We start from the raw sequence: 23,098 nt of genomic DNA on the forward strand, positions 1-23,098 counted from the left end.
CCATTAGATCCCATTTGTCAGTTTTGGCTTTTGTTGCCATTGCTTTTGGTGTTTCAGTCATGAAGCCTTTGCCCATGCCTATGTCCTGAATAGCATTGTCTAGGTTTTCTTATAGGGTTTTTATGGTTTTAGGTCTTACATTTAAATCTTTAATCCATCTTGAGTTAATTTTTGTACAAGATGTAAGGAAGGGGTCCAGTTTCAGTTTTCTGCATACGGCTAGACAGTTTTCCCAACACCACTTAATAAATAGGAAATCCATTCCCCATTGCTTGTTTTTGTCAGGCTTGTCAAAGATCAGATGGTTGTAGATGTGTGGCATTATTTCTGAGGTCTCTGTTCTGTTCCATTGGTCTATATATCTGTTTTGGTGCAAGTACCATGCTGTTTTCGTCACTGTAGTCTTACAGTATAGTTTGAAGTCAAGTAGCACAATGCCTCCAGCTTTGTTCTTTTTGCTTAGTATTGTCTTGGCTATACGGGCTCTTTTGTGGTTCCATATAAAATTTAAAGTGGTTTTTTCTAATTCTGTGAAAAAAGTCAATGGGAGCTTGATGGGGATGCCATTGAATCTATAAATTGCTTTGGGCAATATGGCCATTTTCACGATATTGATTCTTCCTAGCCATGAGCATGGATTTTTTTTTTTTTTTTCTGTCCGTTTGTGTCTTATTTCCTTGAGCAGTGGTCTATAGTTCTCCTTGAAGAGGTCCTTCACATCCCTTGTAAGTTGTATTCCTAGGTATTTTATTCTCTTTGTAGCAATTGTGAATGGGAGATCACTCATGATTTGGCTCTGTTTGTCTATTATTGGTGTATAGGAATGCTTGTGATTTTTGCACATTGATTTTGTATCCTGAGACTTTGCTGAAGTTCCTTATCAGCTTAAGAAGATTATGGGCTGAGATGATGGGGTTTTCTAAATATACAATCATGTCATCTGCAAACAGAGAGAATTTGACTTCCTCTCTTCCTATTTGAATATCCTTCATTTCTTTCTCTTGCCTGATTGCCCTGGCCAGAACTTCCAATACTATGTTGAATAGGAGTGGTAAGAGAGGGCATCCTTGTCTTATGCCAATTTTCAAAGGGAATGCTTCCAGCTTTCCCCCATTCAGTATGACATTGGCTGTGGGTTTGTCATAAATAGCTCTTATTATTTTGAGATATGTTCCATCAATATCGAGTTTTTTGAGAGTTTTTAGCATGAAGGGATATTGAATTTTATCGAAGGCCTTTTCTGCATCTATTGAGATAATCATGTGGTTTTTGTCATTGGTTCTGCTTATGTGATGGATTACATTTATTGATTTGCTTATGTTGAACCAGCCTTGCATCCCAGGGATGAAGCTAACTTGATCGTGGTGGATAAGCTTTTTGATGTGCTGCTGGATTCAGTTTGCCAGTATTTTATTGAGGATTTTCGCGTCACTGTTCATCAGGGATATTGGCCTGAAATTTTCTTTTTTGTTCTGTCTCTGCCAGGTTTTGGTATCAGGATGATGCTGGCCTCATAAATTGAGTTAGGGAGGAGTCCCTCTTTTTCCATTGTTTGGAATAGTTTCAGAAGGAATGGGACCAGCTCCTCTTTGTACCTCTGGTAGAATTCGGCTGTGAATCCATCTGGTCCTGGACTTTTATTGGTTGGTAGACTATTAATTACTGCCTCGATTTCAGAACTTGCTATTGGTCTATTAAGGGATTTGACTTCTTCCTGGCTTAGTCTTGGGAGGGTGTATTTGTCTAGGAATTTATCCATTTCTTCTAGATTTTCTAGTTTATTTGCATTGAGGTGTTTATAGCATTCTCTGATGGTAGTTTGTATTTCTGTGGGATCGGTGGTGATATCCCATTTGTCATTTTTTATTGTGTCTATTGGATTTTTCTATCTTTTCTTCATTATTAGTCTAGTTAGTGGTCTGTTTTGTTAATCTTTTCAAAAAGCCAGCTCCTGGATTCATGATTTTTTGAAGGGTTTTTTGTGTCTCTATCTCCTTCAGTTCTGCTCTGATCTTAGTCGTTTCTTGTCTTCTGCTAGCTTTTGAATTTGTTTGCTCTTGCTTCTCTAGTTCTTTTAATTGTGATGTTAGGGTGTCGATATTAGATCTTTCCTGCTTTCTCCTATGGGCGTTTACTGCTATAAATATCCCTCTAAACATTGCTTTTGCTGTGTCCCAGAGATTCTGGTACATTTTGTCTTTGCTCTCATTGGTTTCAAAGAACTTATTTATTTCTGCCTTAATTTCGTTATTTACCCAGTAGTCATTCAGGAGCAGGTTGTTCAGTTTCCATGTAGTTGTGTGGTTTTGAGTGAGTTTCTTAATCCTGAGTTCTAATTTAATTGCACTGTGGTCTTAAAACTGTTTGTTATCATTTCCATTCTTTTGCATTTGCTGAGGAGTGTTTTACTTCCAAGCACCTGGTCAGTTTTAGAATAAATGCTATGTGGTACTGAGAAGAACGTATATTCTTGTATATTTTGAACGTATATTCAAAATGTTGATTTTGAGTGGAGAGTTCCATAGATGTCTATTAGGTTTGCTTGGTCCAGAGCTGAGTTCAACTCCTGAATATCCTTGTTAATTTTCTGTCTTGTTGATCTATCTAATACTGACAGTAGGGTGTTAAAGTCGCCCACTGCTATTTTGTGGGAGTCTAAGTCTCTTTGTAGGTCTCTAAGAACTTGCTTTATGAATCTGGGTGCTCCTATATTGGGTGCATATATATTTAGGATAGTTACCTCTTCTTGTTGCATTGACCCCCTTACCATTATGTAATGCCCTTCTTTGTCTTTTTTCATCTTTGTTGGTTTAAAATCTGTTTTATCAGAGACTAAGATTGCAACCCCTACTTTTTCTTGCTTTCCATTTGCTTGGGAAATATTCCTCTATCTGTTTATTTTGAGCCTATGTGTGTCTTTGCATGTGAGATGGGTCTCCTGAATACAGCACACCGATGGGTCTTGACTTTATTCAATTTGCCAGTCTGTGTCTTTGAATTGGGGCATTTAACCTGTTTACATTAAAGGTGAATATTGTTATGTGTGAATTTGATCCTATAATTATGATGCTAGCTGGTTATTTTGCCCATTAGTTGATGCAGTTTCTTCATAATGTTGATGGACTTTACAATTTGGTATGTTTTTGCAATGGCTGGTACCAGTTTTTCCTTTCCATATTAAGTGCTTCCCTCAGGAGTGCTTGTAAGGCAGACCTGGTGGTGACAAAATCTCTCAGCATTTGCTTGTCTGTAAAGGATTTTATTTCTCCTTCACTTATGAAGCTTAGTTTGGCTGGATATGAAATTCTGGGTTGATAATTCTTTTCTTAAGAATGTTGAATATTGGCCCCTACTGTCTTCTGGCTTGTAGGGTTTCTGCAGAGACATCTGCTGTTAGTCTGATGGGCTTCCCTTTGTGGGTAACCTGACCTTTCTCTCTGGCTGCCCTTAACATTTTTCCTTCATTTCAGTCTTAGTGAATCTGAGGATTACGTGTCTTGGGGTTGCTCTTCTCAATGAGTATCTTTGTGGTGTTCTCTGTATTTCCTGAATTTGAATGTTGGCCTTTCTTGCTAGGTTGGGGAACTTCTCCTGGATAATGTCCTAAAGAGTGTTTTCCAACTTGCTTCCATTTTCTCCATCACTTTCAGGTACACCAATCAAACGTAGGTTTGGTCTTTTCACATAGTCCCATTTTTTCTTGGAGGCTTTGTTCATTCATTTTTATTCTTTTTTTCTCAAATCTTGTCTTCACACTTTATTTCATTAAGTTGATCTTCAATCTCTGATATCCTTTCTTCCACTTGATTGATTCGGCTATTGATACTTGTGTATGTTTCACTAAGTTCTTGTGTTGTGTTTTTCAGCTCCATCATCAGGTCATTTATGTTCTTCTCCAAACTGGTTATTCTGGTTAGCAATTCCTGTAGCCTTTTTTCAAGTTTCTTAGCTTCCTTGCATTGGGTTAGAACGTGCTCTTTTAGCTCAGAGGAGTTTGTTATTACCCACCTTCTGAAGCCTACTTCTGTCAATTTGTCAAACTCGTTCTCCGTCCGGTTTTGTTCCCTTGCTAGCGAGGAGTTGTGATCCTTTGGAGGAGAAGAGGCATTCTGGTTTAGGAATTTTCAGCCTTTTTCTGCTGGTTTTTCCTCATCTTCATGGATTTATCTACGTTTGGTCTTTGCTGTTGGTGACTTTCAGATGGGGTTTTTGTGTGGACGTCCTTTTTGTTGGTGTTATTCCTATTTGTTAGTTTTCCTTCTAACAGTCAGGTATCTCTGTTGCAGGTCTGCTAGAGTTTGCTAGAGGACCACTCCAGACCCTGTTTACCTGGGTATCACCAGCGGAGGCTGCAGAACAGTAAAGATTGCTGCCTGTTACTTCCTCTGGAAGTTTCTTCCCAGAGGGACACCTGCCAGGGTGGAGGCTAGCTGGATAGTTACCTCTAGGCTAGCTGGAGCTCACCTGTATGAGACCCCTGCTCTGTTGTCCCCTGCTGGGGAGTGTCTCCCAGTCAGGAGACATTGGGGGTCAGGGACCCACTTGAGGAGGCAGTCTGTCCCTTAGCAGAGTTCGAGTGCTGTGCTGGGAGATCCACTGTTCTCTTCAGAGCCAGCAGGCAAGAACGTTTAAGTCTGTTGAAACTGGGCCTATAGCGCCCCTTCCTGCAGGTGCTCTGTCCCAGGGAGTTTTATCTATAAGGCCCTGATTGGGGTTGCTGCCTTTCTTTCATAGATGCCCTGCCCAGAGAGGAGGAATCTAAAGAGGCAGTCTGGCTACAGCAGCTTTGCTGAGCTATGGAGGGCTCTGCCCAGTTCAAACTTCCCAGTAGCTTTGTTTAGACTGTGAGAGGAAAACTACCTATTGAAGCCTCAGTAATGCCAGACATCCCTCCCCCCACCAAGCTTGAACACCGCAAGTCTACTTCAGACTGTTGTGCTGCCAGCGAGAATTTGAAGCCAGTGGATCTCAGCTTACTGGGCTCTGTGGGAGTGGGATCTGCTGAGCTAGACCGCTTGGCTCCCTGGCTTCAGCTCCCTTTCCAGGAAAGTGAACAGTTCTGTCTCTGTGTTCCAGGTTCCACTGGGGTATGAAAAAAAAAAAAACTCCTGCAGCTAGCTCACTGTGTACCCAAAGGGCAGCCCAGTTTTGTGCTTGAAACCCAGGGCCCTGGTAGCATAGGCACCCAAGGGAATCTCCTGGTCTGTGGGTTACGAAGACCATGGGAAAAGCATAATATCTGGGGCAGAATGCACCGTCCCTCACTGCAGGGTCCCTCACACTTCTCTTGGCTAGGGGAGGGAGTTCCCCAACCCCTTGAGCTTCCCAGGTGAGGTGATATCCCACCCTGCTTTGGCTCACCCTTCGCAGGCTGCAGCCACTGTCTAACCAGTCCCAGTGAGATGAGCCAAGTACCTCAGTTAGAAATGCAGAAATAGGCCAGGCGTGGTGGCTCAAGCCTGTAATCCCAGCACTTTGGGAGGTTGAGATGGGCGGATCACGAGGTCAGGAGATCGAGACCATCCTGGCTAACACGGTGAAACCCCGTCTCTACTAAAAAATACAAAAAACTAGCTGGGCGAGGTGGCGGGCGCCTATAGTCCCAGCTACTCGGGAGGCTGAGGCAGGAGAATGGCGTAAACCCGGGAGGCAGAGCTTGCAGTGAGCTGAGATCTGGCCACTGCACTCCAGCCTGGGCGACAGAGCGAGACTCCGTCTCCAAAAAAAAGAAAAAAGAAATGCAGAAATCACTCCTCTTCTGTGTTGATCTCGCTGGCAGCTGCAGAGCAGAGCTGTTCCTATTTGGCCATCTTGCCAGCAACTTCAATATTTCTTTAAATGATAATTAACTCTCTCCCTGGCTAGAAAGGGCAACACCAGCCTAGTTATAGGAAAAAGCCAGATGAAGACAAACCAGACGAAAAGGGGGACTCTGTTACCTACTGTCTGTTGCCAGTTAAGGGTAGCTCAACCATAAACCCATTTGTTCCCATTAATGTCATAATTTATTTTTATTTTCTTTTTTCTTTTTGAGATGAGGTCTTGCTCTGTCACCCAGGTTGGAGTACAGTGGCAGCATTGAGGCTCACTGAGGCTTCGACCTCCCAGGCTCCAGCGATCCTCCCACCTCAACCTCCCAAGTAGCTAGAATTATAGGCACAGGCCACCACATCCAGCTATTTTTTAGATTTTTTGTAGAGACCGAGTCTTGCTATGTTACCTGGGCTGGTCTTAAACTTCTGGGCTCAAGCGATCCTCCCACCTCTGCCTCCACCTCCCAAAGTGCTGGGATTACAGGCATGAGCCACCATGCCCAACCTCATAATTTACCTTTTTTATGAAAAGGGTAACTGTGTATCTCTGCTTCCAGTCCAGATGAATTTACAGAGACTGAATTATGCTCCCACTTAAAACTGAAAAAATTATTCTCAAGAAACTGGACATCAGTCATCAAAGAATAGTAATGTCTGAGACATGGAAAACAAGTGAGGTGAGCCCCATGATTTTCCTAGCTTACTACCTTAAAAATTTCCAGGCTACAGCTCAGTGTCAGGGGATGCAGTCAGAGCGATGCAAACTCCCAGATTAAAGAGGTGGAGTGCAGAGTCCAGAGAGACCAAGGCAGCTAAAGTTCATAGAACAGATTAACAGAAAGTAGAGAGCTATAGAGAAAAGATCTACAGACATCTGTAGATGATCCCCCTTGAGTATTTGCAGAGTAGTGATTCATGCATGCATTTTAGGCCAGGAAAGAACCCCCAAAATGATTAGAGGAAACAGTGAGCAGAGATCACACATGGCCAGGAATAATGCCTGATCTCACTGGCCAGTTGGGAAAACCCAACTCCTGGGACATTGAGTCCAGTACTTCAGAAAAGTCCTGCCTCAATATAGGGTATAATTAGCCCTACACTAAACCCTGCTCTGTTTGTATCTAACAAATCTTAAAAGCAAGATCTATAAAGATAAAAATTTCCAAATAACTGCATCCCAGAACAAACTCAAGAATATTTATAGAAAAACAAAGATATTCAGCATCCACAAAGGTAAAATTCACAGTCAATGTAATGTGCAATCTGAATTCAAATGAAAAAATACCAGGCATGAAAGGAAATAGGAAAATAATCTATGTTGAAGATAAAAATCAATCAACAACAACTCAAAATTGATGCAAATGTTAGAATGATCAGATAAGGACATTAAAACAGCTATTATATTAATAACTGCATTCCATATGTTCAAAAGCCCCAGGGTTCATTCGGCAGTTCATGGTTGTCATCAAGAGTTGAGGTTCTTTTCATCCTTCTGGTCTGCCATACTTATATATTGATTATCACCTTCAGGCTTATTTTTTATGATGCTAAATTGACTACTGCAGTTTTAATCCCAGTGAATTACACAAATAATATCCACAGCAATAAGAAAGGCAGAAAAAAAGCTTCTTCTAATGGGCCTTCCAACTTTGCCAGAAAGTAAATTCTTTCCCCAAATCCCTAAGTAAATCTCCTCTTACATATCATTGACCCAAAGTGGGTCAGATGCCTAAACCTAAATTGGTCACTGGAAAGGAGAATGGGATGGCTATGAATGACTTACATCAATCACCATTTATCTCTTGAGGCTTTATTCTGGTTGCATGATCAAATTGGGATTATATCAACAAGAAAAAAAAAACCTTGTTCTCCAACAAGGGTAACTGTTGGAGAATTGTAGAGAGCAGCCAGTTTCTCCACGACACCTCAGCAATCATGCATGTACCCACAGAGGTCATGCAAGCAAAGGTTTGTACTGTAACTAATCTAAGTATTGGAGGAATGCCCTATGATCATTCCAAAACACAAGAAGGTAGGAGGCTCCTGAGGAACCATCTTGAAGCCATCTCCCATTCATCGCCCTATTTTTCTTGGGAGGCTGTCAGTTTCCTACTGACTCCAGGTTCTGGTGAGTTATGGGGCTTTATGTCCCACTACTCTTAGGATATAATAGCTCCACACTATAAAATTGCTTAGCTGTCATCACGAATTGGCTCCTCTGCAACAGTGCATCCCACAACTCACACTGTACTCATCTGGCCTTTTTTGTTTTGGTGTCATCATTTTCGGTGTGTGGAATGAGGACCCAGAGAACTGGCATCTCAGGGTACTCTTTCTTTAGCTATCTATGAAACTGATAAACGGTCTGAAAGTAGAAGGGCCTTATTGTATCTTACCAGCCATATCAGTCAGACGTTGGCCTCAGCCCTGCCTGCTGGGTACCTGACAGGAAATACCAATAGTATCTGCCATACCCAATAAACATCCAGCATAATTCGAGGGCATATACACAGAAAATCAGCAAGCAGGATCCAAACTTCAGAGCCCCCATGGAAAACACTTATGTTGAATAAACCAGGGGTTGTCAAACTGCAGCTCATGGAACAAATCCTCAGTCTGATTTTGTATGATCTATGAGATAAAATGGCCTTTATGTTTATAAAGAGCTGTAAAACACACTCGGGGTCAGGAGTTAGGTGGAAGAGACTGAATGTGGTCCACAAAAGCCTCACATATTTACTATCTATCTGACACTTTATAGAAAACGTTTGCTGGACCCTGGTCTAAGCCGTCAGTCTCGAGACTTTCTAGGTTCTTCCTCCTTTTATAACTTAAAGCTTTTAGCCTAAATTATCCTGGATTTATGAGTGAAAGAGCTGGACCTCCAAGAGCTTATATGGTATGCCCAGTTAGTGAGTGGCAGAGCAGATTCAAAGTTCTGACCTGCTCCAAAGTCCAATCCTCCTTTAACTCTTCTACAACCAGTCAATATTTGTTCCATAACTAGCTAGCTTAAATTATTTTCCACAAAATAATTATTTGGGCATTCATAAATCTTCCAGTAGAGGAAAATTCTGTAAATTTAGAACGTAGCCACTTAGCGATTCTACTAAGGGAAGCATTTGAATCTTAAAAAAGAAAAGAGAAGAAAAAATAAAAAAGAAAAGAAAGCTACAAAGTCAGCTAAATCCAAGTTTAGATATTAGGTGTTTGTATCTTACATGCTCTTGTCTCCCTATTTTTGGCCAGTTCTACTTCCCTCTTTCAAAGAAAGTGGTTACGAAATGAAGATAAAATTCACTTAATCTTGCTAGCTATGAGGAGTTTTGAAAAATAGCTTTAAAAAAACGGACAGAGAAGAAAATGTAACTGTCAGCTTAAATATATGTCATTCATTCATTAAACAAAACATTTTATTAAACACTTATGTGCCAAACCTTGTGATAGGCAAATATTTTAGATAATATCAGAATTCCGTGTCCATTTTTACCTAGTCGCTTCTGTCATAAATGAGATTCTGCTCTATTTAGTCTGGAATATTTTGCTTCAAATCCAACCTCATACGGTTCTATGAGATACCTACTACGGCGGTCACAAAGTGAAAGGCCTCCAGGGACCAGGCAGGGAAATTAAGAACTAGAGCTGATATCCAGGGGATGGAAACAGTTAGGAGGGATGTGGGCCATGGTGCAATGGGGAGAGTATTTCCTTAGCATGAGATGAGGCAAGCCTGTGTGAAAGGAGTTATAGATTTTTTTGAGGAAGCAGAAATCTGGATTTTCATGCAAAATACCTCCATTGTTTAATGTGAGCTCAACTTTAAAAAAATACTCTGTGGGTCAAACAAAACCCATCCCTGAGGCACAGCTTCAAAGATGAGTTTTGTTTGATCCACAGCATCATGTAACTTCTGCATAATAGGTAAACTGGTTTTACAAGACCAGTCTCAAAAGGAATGTGCCTTATGCAAAATCTTTTCTTTTTTATAATTTTTTTTTTTTTTTTTTTTACTTTGAGATAATTGTTGCAAAGGAAAGGGTTCACATGCAGTTGCAAGAAATAATACAGAGAGAACCCATATATCCTTTACCTTGTTTCTCCCAGTGATAATATCTGGAAAAAACTATACTACAATATCACAATCAGGATGTTTTTCTTTTAAGGTCTATTATTCCACTACTTTTTAAATGGAGGAAAAAACTAATAGATAAGTAGATAGGTAGTTCTCCTGATATTCCTAGATGAATGGCAGCATACTGTATGTACATTTGCTATCACCCCTTAGAAGTGAGTGTCTATGAGTGTCTATGTGTACATATCTATGTTCTTCATATTTCCATGCCTACTTATAGCTGCATAGTATTTCTCTTTATCAATTATCGAGTTTAGTCAACTACTCTTTTATTGATGACATTGTATGTTTCCACTCTTTTGCTATTACTAATATTGCTGCAAATAATAGTTTTGACATTTGACTTTAAAAATTTTTGCCACTGCACCTTCAGGATGAATTCCTAGAAGTAGGTAAATGCCTATATAATACTATTTTACACCCTCTCAGCAATGTGTAGGAGGGCTGTTTCCCCACAGCCTTGCCAACAAAGTACACTGTTAAATTCTGATTTTTTTCCAAATGTAAATGGTGAGAAACGATATCTCAGTTTAGTTTTAATTTGCATCTCTTATTTTGATCAAAATTGAGCCTCTTTTTCACATGGATAGGAGCCATTTGCTCCTGTTTCTTTGTGAATGCTGTGCTCACATCTCTAGTCCATTTCTCCTGAATGTTGGCCTATTTCTTCGCTGCTTAAGCACCCCTTTATGTGTTAGAAAAATCAACTCTTTATCTGTATTTTACATTTTACATACAACATTTTTAACATAATCAAATGTATCGATCTTATTCCTTATTGCATCTAAATTTTGAGTGTTTTAGAGCGTTTCCTCTATTCCCATGGTATAGAGCTATTAGCACATTTTCTCTTCTAGTATATGTAGAGTTTTCATTTTTACAATTAATCTCTGAATTTAACCTGGTATATGAAAAAGGAATGGATCCCATTTTTGTTTTCCATATGTCTATCCAAGTATTCCAAAACCAGTTATCTGTTCTCAATTATTTGAGTTGCCATATTTACTGTTACTAAATTTATATATGAATTGGACCTATCATGTCAAATTTCTACTCTTTTCCACTGGCCTGTTTGCTAATACAATCCTTCATTGACTATTAAAGCTTTGTAACATGCAAGACTGTTACATGGTTATTGGTAGAGCTGCCCACCCCCACCCCCATCCCTACCCATTTCTCTTTTTAAAGATTTTCCTGGCTAATCTTGATTAGTCATACTTTCAAGAGATTCTTATAAACAATTTGTCTATTTCCAGAAAAGAACCTGCAGAAACATAATTGTATATTTGGGGATTTGTGTGAAATCTATAAATTACGGAGAACTGACAGCTTTATGAAGTTGAGTCTTCCAAACAAGAACAAGTGCATCCTTTCTTTTGTTCAAGGCTATTTGTATCATCTTTCATAAAAGTATTTTAGCATTCCACATATAGGTTCTGGACATTGTTCATTAAGTTTATACACAGATATTTTATTTTTACTATCATAAATGGAGTCTTCCTTTCCAAATATCTTCTAACTTTTCTTTGCATATATATTGGCTATTTTTTAGGGTTTTTTAAATTTTTTAAGTTGATGAATAATAATTGCACAAATTAATGGGGTACACAGTGCTGTTTCTATACATATAAGGTACAGTGATCAGATCAAGTAGCATGCCCATCATCTCAAACATTTATCATTTCTCTGTGTTGGGAACATTCAGTATCCTCCTTCCAGCTATTTGAAACTATATAACATTATCATTAACTATTGTCATCCTATGGTAGAACACTAGAACTTATTCCTCCTATCTAAGTGAAATTTTGTTCCCTTTAACAAATCTCTTCCTATCCTTCCCTTTCTCTTACACTCCCCAGCCTCTAGTATCTTCTGCTCTACTTTTTATTTCTGTGAGATCAACTCTTTTTAGCCTCCACATGAGTGAGAACATTCAGTGTCTAACTTTCTGCTCCCGGCTTGTTTCACTTAACATAATGTCTTCCCATTTCATCCATGTTGCTGCAAACGACAGGATTTCATTCTTTCTGTGGCTGCATAATATTCCATTGTGTATATATACCATGTTTTCTTCATCCATTCATCTGTTGTTGGACATCTAGTTTGATTCCAGATCGTGGCTATTGTGAACAACGTTGCACAATGTGGTTGGACCTGTAAGCCCTTTTCCTAAGTGAAATGACTCAGAAACAGAAAGTTAATAACCACATGTTCTCGCTTGTAACTGGGAACCAAATAACAGGTGCACATGCACATACAGCGTGGAATAATAGAACTGGAGACTCCAAAAGGTGGGAGGGTGGTGAAGGATGAAATGCTACCCATTGGGTACAACGTACACTACTCAGGTGATGGGTGCACTAAACTCCCAGACTTTACCACTGTGCAATGTATTCATTTAAGACAACTGCACTTGCACTCCTAAATCTATTTTAAAAATTTTTTTTACATACTGCAATAAACATGGAGGTGCAGATGTCTCTGCAATATACTGATTTTCTTTCCTATGGATAAATGCCCAGCACTACCTGGATTACATGGTAGTGCTATTTGTAGTTTTCTGAGGAAACTCCATACTCTTCTCCATAGTGGCTGTATGGGTTTACATTCCCACAAACAGTATATAAAATTCTCTATTCACCACATCCTCACCAGCATTTGTTATTTTGTCTTTTTAATAATAGCCATCGTAACTGATGTGAGATGATACCTCATTGTGATTTTGATTTGCATTTTCCTGATGCTAAGTGATGCTAAGCATTTGTTTATACATTTGCTGGCCATTTGTATGTCCTCTTTTGAACAATGTCTGTTCATATATTTGTCCATTTTTTAATTGTCTGGTTTTTTGGCTGTTGACATGTTTGACTTCTTTGTATATTCTGGATATTAATCCCCAGTCAAATGAATAGTTTGCAAATATTTTCTCCATTCTGTAAATTGTCTTTTCACTCTGTTGATTATTTCCTTTGATATGCAGATTTTTCAGTTTGATATTGAAACAGGAAAAGTTCCTTTGTCCCCCTTGTAGGGCCTGCAACACGGGGAGTTGCTTGCTTCTTCAGGGCTGTGCTGCTCAAACCTCTAGAGGAGAATACAGATGGAGGTGTAGGGCTCCAACCCCACAGCAGCATGTAGGGGTGGATATTTCCAGCTCCTGAAACCCCAGTGGGCCTGTGCTACCGTGTGCTCTTTTAGTTTTGCCGTCTATAGGTGGCTTGTGTTAACAAGCTCAATTAGACCCTCTACTTTGTCACAAGGACAGAGGGCTTTCTGTATCCCAGGCTCTTGCCTTGATGTACCAGAAGAATCGGATCACACCTTGGCCTGGAGAATGAGTGCAAGGTTTTATTGAGTGGAGGTAGCTCTCAGCAGATGGGGGAAGCCAGAAGGGAATGGAGGGAGAAGGCTTTCCCCTGGATTTGCAACACTCAGGAGCTGGGGCTTTCTTCGGACTGCCCTGGCCAAACTCCACCTGGTTCTGCTCCTTGATGGCCTGGCAGCGTGCTGGTGTCTGTCTTGTGCTCGTCCACCAGCATGTTCCCCTAGACCCCCTCTCAACATCCTACCACTTCCGTCTTCTTCCGCCAGTGACGTTCGGCTGCTTGTGTATCTGCCTGCTAGGGTCTTGGGGATTTTATAGGCTCGGGATGGGGGCGTGGCAGGCCAGGGTGGTCTTGGGAAATGCAACATTTGGGCAGGAAAACAAAAATGCCTGTCCTCTCCTAAGTCCATAGGCATAGGCCCAGTGGTGGAGCCCTAGCCAGGGACTACACTCTCCTTTACCCAGCACTTCCTTTCCCCCTTCTGTATCAATATCATCTCATTTGTTTATTTTGCATTTGTTGCCTGTGCTTTTGAAGTCTTACTCATAAAGTATTTTCCCAGACCAATGTCTTGAAGCATTTCCCCTATGTTTTCTTCTAGTAGTTTTATTTTCTTTGGGTCTTACGTGTAGGTCTTTGATCCATTTGGAGTTGATTTTTATATAGGGTGAGTGGTGGAGGTCTAGTTTCATTCTTGTGCATATGGACATCCAGTTTCCCAGCACCATTTATTGAAGAGACTGTCCTTTCTGCAGTGAGTGTTCTTGGCACCTTTGTCAAAAATCAGTTGGCAGTAAATAAGTGGATTAATTTCTGGGTTCTCTATTTTGTTTTATTGGTCTATGTGTCTGTTTTATGCCAGTAGCTGTTGATTGTTGAATTTTAATTTTGTAACCTCTTCCCTAATGAAGTTATGTTATTGTTTGTAATTGTTCTTCCATTGGTTTTGCTGTGTGTTTCATATATGAGACAGAAAAGGTTTAAACTCTTCATTTGTAATAATTGTTTTCCTAGCAGCTTTCTCTATTAATTTCATTGGGAAATACTTTCAATACAATGCTACAGAGTAGTGGAAATATGGGCACCCTTGTCTTGTTCCCAGTTTTAACAGATAAGCTTCTCATTTCTCACTTGTCCCCATTTGTTGGCTTTGGAGTTGAAGCTCATTTTAAAAAACACAAAGCAATTTCTATTTGATTGGTTTTAACGTGTGGTATTGAACTTTCTAAAATGTCTTTACTACCTATATGGCGATTATACAATTTTTTTCTCCTTAATTCAATCAAAATAGTAAATTAAGTTACTAGATCACAGGAGTACTATGTACAGAGAGCCTTATGAGAACCACCACTCCAAGCCTTCCCAATCTATCTTTTTATTGCCTAATATGAGCCTGATATTAGTAAATATTAAGGCCAATTTGACTGATCTAGAATAAATTAGAATATTTACTTATTTCTAATCATTAAGTACCTCTGTGACTCCCACTTTTCCTCAAGATAACCAAGTTCAGTTCAGAATTCTTTCCATTCTCCAAACATCTGGAATATGTAAGCCAGGAGACAAACTCACTTAGAGGAACTAAATCAGGCATTCTTAAATGCTTTCATGTTGAAGACCTCTTCAGCAGTCTGATGAAGCCTAATGGGAACCTTCTTAGAATAATACTTTTAAATGTATAAATAAAAAGATTATTAAGAAAACTAATATTGAAATACAGTTTTCAGAACATAATATGTGCTTGCTTTATTAAGAAATCAAATAACAAGATCTAGCTGCAGTTCTAATAACTACCATAATTTTGAAGCAGTGATGTGCATAAATATTTTGAGGCTGCTGCAATTATTGTGACATGGTATGAAAAAGTCTATGATTTTATTTGTGATAAAGTTCAATGATGACACTACTGTGGTTTGCTATTTAAAGCGAAAGGAAACATCAAATTTCAGCTAGAAGTCAGTGAAAACAAAGATGTAATGTTTCTTCATTCAAGTGTACGGACTTCTGGAGTTTATCCATGGTTTGCTTGGGAGTTTATAGATCCCAACTTAAGAACCTCTACAGCTGAACTTTTTCCATCCTTCCACCTACGTTAGAATTCTGATCTCCCTTATTGGAGAACAGAGAAGCAAAATAGAGTCTGCTTTTTCTGTTTCCAATTAATATTCAACATTTACTCCAGGATGGTGGTCCATATAAGCAAAACATTTATTTTTCTTAGTTTTACTTTTGTTTCCCCAGTCTCAAACCATGCTAGATTGTAATTTTCTGATAAATGTTTACCGTTCTGTATCAAGAAATTATTTATCCCTGTTTATACCTTTCCTTTACACTTGTTACTCATGGTCAATTACAATCTGTGCTAGAGTTCCTCATGCAGTTATACAGTCTTTTTACAATATCATCCATTTGTTCTTCATTGGAATGATACACAAGTTATTCTATCAGAATTTCATTTTGTATAAAATATCAATAATAATGGAAGAGCTTCCCAATTTGAATCTTGGGAAAAGTTATATACCCTTCCTAAAAATCTAGAATATGTATCTCCCAATGCCCAGGGTTCTCCCTGACTATAAGAGGGCCACTTTCATTCAAGGTTCCTATCACTTTCACATCTCTAAATAATTATTCTCTAATGTGTTGAACTGGATCAACTATTTTGCTTTCTATCAGAAATTATCAACCAACTAAATCCAACATTTATTCAGTACAATATTTGGAGTACACACCAGGTAATTCAAGTTCCTCCCTAGTGGATATATAGATAACCAAATCCTCTTATCACTCCTCTGTCTCACTAAGGGCTAACCAGTGATTGCTGCCAGGCATGCAGCATATGCCCATGTCTTCCATTAGGTCGGGAATTCTACCTTACACTCCCAGCTTGACATCATCCCTGCTTGTCTCTTGTTACCTTCAGGCAAAAGCTTTCCTGCCATCAATTTTGGATTTATATGTTTTTATAAACACTTGCTTTCCTGATACTTGGATTGATTTTACTTCCTTTAGAAAAAGTTTATTTTCCTAAGAGACACCCTTCCCATTATAACGGTAAGTGGATTTATAATTTTCAAACTTCCTGGAAAGAGCCCAGAAAAATCTAATGCAACAAAATAAGCTGACTCAATCTAGTGGTCTTCCCAATATGCCATATTGTCTTATCTAAAAGGTGAAGGTGGATTTAGTTTACATGGTCTCAAACTATCCATTGACCTTCTTAGTACTTGCTTTTTTGTTTTGTTTTGTTTTATTTTGTTTTTGAGATGGAGTCTTGCTTTGCTGCTCAGGCTGGAGTGCAGTGGCTTGATCTTGACTCTCCGCAACCTCTGCCTCTCAGGTTCAAGCAATTCTCGTGCCTCAACTTCCCAAGTAGCTGGGACTATGGGCGCGTGCCTCCACACCCAGCTATTTTTTGTATTTTTAGTAAAGACAGGGTTCCACCATGTTGGCCAAGCTGGTCTCAAACTCCTGAACTCAGGTGATCCGCCTGTCTCAGCCTCCCAACGTGCTGAGATTACAGGCGTCAGCCACTGCGCCCAGCCCCTTTTTTGTGCTTTAAAATGTTTAGTGACTTTCTAACACTCTGAAATACTTTTAAAGTGTCTGCCTCAAAGAAAAGTATCTTTATTTTTATGATATATCTTGTGTGAGCAAATATTTCCTGAATTTCCAATTCTGTGTGGCTAGCCAAGATCACTGGGTGATCTATATCTAATTCCAAGGTCCAAAAGAATTTTATACTCTATTTTTATTCACTCTCAGAGAACTACAATTTGCCCACATTACACTGAGATAATGCAGCATAAACTTTCTACTGGGAGGCATGGATTATGTTTAGAGACAAGCGGTTGTAAATTAAAAGAATGAATTATCCAAATATTTGTTTTCTGTTTTTAAATAATCACATCCACATTATCTCAAAACATGAATGTAACTTACTGTTAGGTATTCATTTCCTGTGACTGCTGGAACAAATTACTATAGACTGGATGGCTGAGAACAACAGAAATTGGCTGGGCACAGTGGCTAATGCCTGTAATCCCAGCACTTTGGGAGGCCGAGGTGGGCAGATCACGAGGTCAGGAGTTCATAACCAGCCTGACCAATATGGTGAAACCCCGTCTCTACTAATAATACAAAAATTAGCCCGGTATGGTGGCATGCGCCTGTAATCCCAGCTACTCAGGAGGCTGAGGCAGGAGAATTGCTTGAACCTGGGAGGTGGAGGTTGCAGTGAGCTGAGATCGTGCCACTGCACTCCAACCAGGGGACAGAACGAGACTCTGTCTCAAGAAAAAAAAAAACAACAAAACAGAAATTTAGTATCTCATAGTTTTGGAGGCCAGAAGCCCCAAATCAAGGTGTCAGCAAGGCTATGCTCCCTCTGGGGGCTCAAGGGAGAATTCATTATTTTCCTCTTCTAGCTTCTTGGTGGCTCCAGCTGTCATCTGACTTGTGCCTGCAACACTCCACTCTCTGCCTCTAAGGTCACATCCCCTCCTCTTCTCCCTGTAATCTCCCTCTGCCTAGCTTGCATAAGGACACTTGTGATTGGATTTAGGGCTCACTCAGCTAATGAAGGATAAATGCCTTCTCTCAAAATCCTTAATCATTTCTTTTCCCATATAAGGCAATATTCACTCGTTTACCATATATGGTAACAGTCACAGCTTCTGGGGATTAAGGTAGGGACATATCTTTTTGGATGCCACTACTCAGCCTGCTACATTTTTATTTATATAATCCATGAAATATGAATAGGGTAGATTGTTTTCATAAGAGAGCAACTAACATAATTTCTAAGACATTGGGTAATGATCTTAATAGAAAATTAGCATCTAAAATGTCCTAATGTCGATATTCAGGATGGTTTTTATAAGTCAATCATTAACGAAAACATACATTCATATTTTAGAACAACAAAGGTGTGATTATTTCTGCACGTCTGCATAATCACTGCTGCTATAGATATTATTCACTACTAAGTCATCAGTAGGTCTAATAAGAAAAGATTTTAGGCCGGGCGCAGTGGCTCATGCCTGTAATCCCAGCACTTTGGGAGGCCGAGACGGGTGGATCACAAGGTCAGGAGATTGAGACCATCCTGGCTAACACAGTGAAACCACGTCTCTACTAAAAAAGACAAAAAAATTAGCCAGGCATGGTAGTGGGCACCTGTAGTCCCAGCTACTCTCGGGAGGCTGAGGCAGGAGAATGGCATGAACCCAGAAGGTGGAGCTTGCAGTGAGCCGAGATTGGGCCACTGCACTCCAGCCTGGGCAACAGAGCAAGACTCTGTCTCAAAAAAAAAAAGAACAAAAAAAAAAAGAAAAGATTTTAATATTGTTTCAAATTCCACTGATGACTTTTTTTAACTTATAAAAATTATAGTATTCTAAGATAAAACAAAGCACATTATATTTAGGCTACTTTCACGCACTTTGAATCCATTTTTATTGGCAAATATTCTGATCTAGTTTAAAGAAATGATATGTGAAAACAGTTATTTCTTTCAGGGAAAGCTCAAAACATCACTTAAAAAGTCTTAAATGCTTTATTTTTTATCCAATGTTGTTATGGCTGTCGCTATAATAGTAATTTACTGCTGTCTGTAAACCAGTGAATGAGGGGTTGTTAATCTCGTCTGTTAAGTAGAGAATGCGTAGGGATGGGAGAGCAATTAAGACTAGGATAATTGCAGGCAAGATGGTTCAAATAGTCTCTATCTCTTGAGCATCTGTGATATTGGTATTAGTTTTGTTGTGAGTACTGATGATAAAACATACAAGACTAGGAAGCTAATTAGGGATACAATTATAAAGGCGTGGTCATGCAGAATTAAAAGCATTCATAGCAAAGAGTGATAACCTAAGATACTGAATCTAGCAGCCACACCACAAGATCAGAATGTTCGAATCAGCCAGATTCGCCTGGCCCTACACTAATTTTAGAATGTCATTTCGTCTCTACCTGTCATTTGATTACTAACCACACATTTTTGGTTTAAAGTACATGAAGACTTTTTTTTTCCCCTATAACCACTATGTCTCCTTTAACACAAATTTCTTTCTGAAAAGAAAGTAATCAAAACGAGAGTTGAGGTAGATAGAATGTTTTTCAAGCTTACGATGTTCAAACATCATAGAATTTCTATTTCCTCTATTTGTCCATTTCAGATAACTTGAGTATGATTATATTATTCATTTGAAATACAGTTCAATTTATTTCTGTTTGTACTCCAATTTTTCTATGTTCGTTGTTTTTATTTAATTATATTGATTGCACAAAATATTAGCATAGATCGAAAACTTAGAACTATACAAAAGTATATATTTTAATAAGTGTTAAATTAATCCTCTTGCACCCTCAGTTATTTCTACCCTTTTTATCCCATTCCCACCCACTCACTTTAGGTAATCAATGTCCTCAGTTTCTCATTTATCTTCCCTTTCTTTTCGGTAAATCTTCAGATGCACACATTTTCTTATTTCCCCTTTTTGCTCATACAAAAGGCAATAGACTATATAGTCTTTTCCACTTTGCCTTTTTCACTTAATCTGAAAACACTCCACAAAACTTCATAGAGACCTTCCTCATTCATTTATTTTACAACTGCATAATTCTTCATTGTGTGTATTTAACATAGTTTAATCTATTTCTAGTGTTTCAGCATTTAGGTCAAGTCCAACATTGCACAATTATGAATAATATTTAAAGAAAAACTTAATGTATGTGTTTTCATGCTGTTAAAAAGGCACCTTCAGCGTGAATTCCTAAGAGCAGAATTGCTGGATCAAAAGGTAAAGACGTATGTAGTTTATGTTCTTTTTTTAGATATTGCCAAACTCCCTTCCATAAGGATTGTACCAATTTGCATTTCCACCTCCAGTATGTGAGAGTGCTTGTTTCCGTAAGACCTTAAAAACAGAATGTATTGTTACATGTTTTAATTTTTGTCAGTCTGATAGACAAGAAATGATACCACAATGTATTATTATTTTTCATTTTTCTTTTTAAAGTGAGGCTTTCATATGTTGAAGGTCCATTTTATATCTCTTTTAGTACATTGCTCATGTCTTTTGTACATTTTTCTATTGGATTTTAGTCTTATCCTTTCATTTTTAATGATTTCTTATATATTAAGGATATTAACACTTTACTGCAAATATTTTCTCCCTGCTCAATTGTGCTTTGACTTGTAAACATTTTTAAATAATAAAATTTACTAATAGTTTTTAAAAAATTACATCAGCATTTTGAATCCCTGTTGGTCTTTTCCTTCACACAGGTAAAACAAGAACCATGCATGTTTTCTTCTGGTACTTACATGATTTTATTTTTTTATATTTAGATTTCTGATCCACCTGAAATGTATTCTTTTGTATAATGTGAGTTATAAATCTAATTTTAACTTTTTCCCAATGACTAACCTGTTGTCCTAAAACCATTTATTTAAAAGTTAATTTTTGCTCTGCTGATTTGAGGTGCCATCTTTACAATATGTTATAGTTCCAGATGTTCTTGAATCTATTTCTAGACTTTGTATTTTATTCCATTGATCTGTCTCTTCATGCTTTAATTATAGTGACTTTGTGGTGTTTCATTGTATAGTAGGGCTACTTTTATTGCAAAGCTATTCTTTTTAATGCTTTCCTGGCTATTTATTTTATCATATAAACTCTAATATCAACTTATTAACTTTTTAAAGTTTATTGATATCTCATAAGGATGGTGTTAAATTAATAAATTAACTTAGGGGGAACTGACATCTTCATGATATGAGTCATCCTTTCAAGTGCAGGGTAGAGAGGCTCTCAATTTACTCACATACTTTTGTATCTTTCAGGAATGTTTTGAAGATTGCCTTACTCAATTTTGCAAACTTACTGCTGAATTCATTTTAAATATCTAATTTTCTTTGTTGCTATTTAAATGGTTTCTCTGGTATTATGTCATCAAACTGGTTATTGTTTCTGTATCTGAAAACTAGTAATTCTGTTATGTTAATTTTATATGCAGTGGTTTACTGAATTATTTTTCTTATTTGAGGACGTTTTACCATTGTTTTTCTAGGTTTTTCCAGGTACATGGTTATATCACTTGCAAATATAGATAATTTTACTTCTTCGATTCCAATTCTTTTCCCTCTAATAGCCTTTGCTATTACTTCCGGGACAAGGTGAAATTAAATAGATGGTAGGCATACTTTCCTGTTCCTGCTCTTAGTTAAAGTGTTTTCTCATTAAGTTTTCCCATTAAGAAACATATGGGCTTTAAGAGTAAATTATATATATGAGAATAAGTTTAATATATATATACACACACACACATATACATACGTATATATTTAAGTTGGATTTTGCCTAAAGAATTTTGAGCATCCAAAGAAATTTGAGCAACATATGAGATATTCATATTTTTTTCCTTTGATCTGTTAACATAGTGTATTATTTGACTGCATTTTCTAATAGTGAAACAAGCTTACATTCCTGAAATAAATGTCACTTAATCATGTTTTATCAGTTTTTTATTACAATGTTGGATGTTGTTTGCTAATGTTTTATTAAGTATTTTTACATCAATATTCATACATGATATTGGTAATAATTTTCTAATTACATTGTCATTTGCATACCTCATTCTAAAAAATAATTGTAATACTCTGGAATAAGCTATAGAGCCCTCAATCTATCTGGTCTTTGAATGTTTGGTAGAATTTCCCTGTGAAACTATCTGAGCCTGGTGCTTTCTTGTGAAGTAGCCCCCTTATAATTTTCTTTATTTCTTTGATGTCAGTTGGTTTCTTTAGATAGAGTAAATTTGTCTCTTTAAATCCAGTAAATTTCTTTAGGAAAGTGTTCAATTCATACAGGTTTCAGCATTTCAACTCAACATTTGTTAGCATACATGTTGGCAAATGAGTGTCTAATTAGTTTTTTATAATTCTTCTGTTTCAATATTTCCCCTTGCCAATTTCTTATTTTGACTATTTGTGCTTTCTCCCTTTTATTCTTTATTAGGTTAATTATCAGTTTTTATATTTTGCTAAGTTTTTCAAAGCCCAGCCAGGCTTTTGACTTATTAATTATATCTACTTTTATTTATTTTTCTCATTTTTTTATTTTGCTTTACATCTTGACATTTTCTAGGTTTTTCAGTTGGGAATTTAATTTGTTAATTTTAATTCTTTCAGTTTTATTGATAAAAGTGTTTAGGGCTATGAATTTGCCTCTAATCACTACTTCAGCATATATCATATATTCTTTTATCCTCATCTCCACTTGATTTAGTGTTAGATATGCAGCTAAGTATATTAAATCCTCATCATCAGTCCTTTAATGAACATCATCTACTCATGCCTTAGGGGGTTTCTAGTAGATTCTCAAGAAAGTTTCCTGGATACAAATTCCTACACTCTTGCATATCTAAAACACACACACACACACACAAAATGGTGCTGCTGTACCGTTGATGTACTGTTTACTTTTTTTAAACAACAAACATTATGTTTTTGAATATCCAAAGCCAGCCTAGTCCTTTTTACTTTGTAAGATATTTTATCTTTTCACCTTGTAGCTCTGAGGATTGTTTCTAATCTTTATAAATTCCAATAGTTTTACTCAGATAGGTCTCAGAGTTAGTAGTTATGGGTCAATATTCCCTGAGCTCTTTCAATATGTAGATTCTGATCTTTTATTTACAGAAATAGATTTTTATAGTTTTAAATATGAACTTGTTCCATTGTTTTACATATCTCTTTCTAGAGATCTAATTGGATTATTTTTGCTACATTTTATTTCAAATACTTTCTTAGTCTTTTAATA

General features: G+C 37.8%; 1 long non-coding RNA gene across 1 annotated transcript; it reads right to left on the reverse strand.

Annotated features, from left to right (window-relative positions):
* Positions 1-258: 258 nt before the first annotated feature.
* LOC117098526 lies at positions 259-19,101 on the reverse strand. Its single transcript, XR_004443447.1, has 3 exons — positions 18,892-19,101; positions 10,283-10,288; positions 259-271 (listed from the first exon to the last, which is right to left on the reverse strand). It is a non-coding gene; the product is annotated as an uncharacterized LOC117098526 (long non-coding RNA).
* Positions 19,102-23,098: the final 3,997 nt, after the last annotated feature.

The sequence above is a fragment of the Trachypithecus francoisi genome, unplaced genomic scaffold, assembly GCF_009764315.1.
Source record: "Trachypithecus francoisi isolate TF-2019V2 unplaced genomic scaffold, Tfra_2.0 Lachesis_group16, whole genome shotgun sequence".
Taxonomy (NCBI): Eukaryota; Metazoa; Chordata; class Mammalia; order Primates; family Cercopithecidae; genus Trachypithecus; species Trachypithecus francoisi.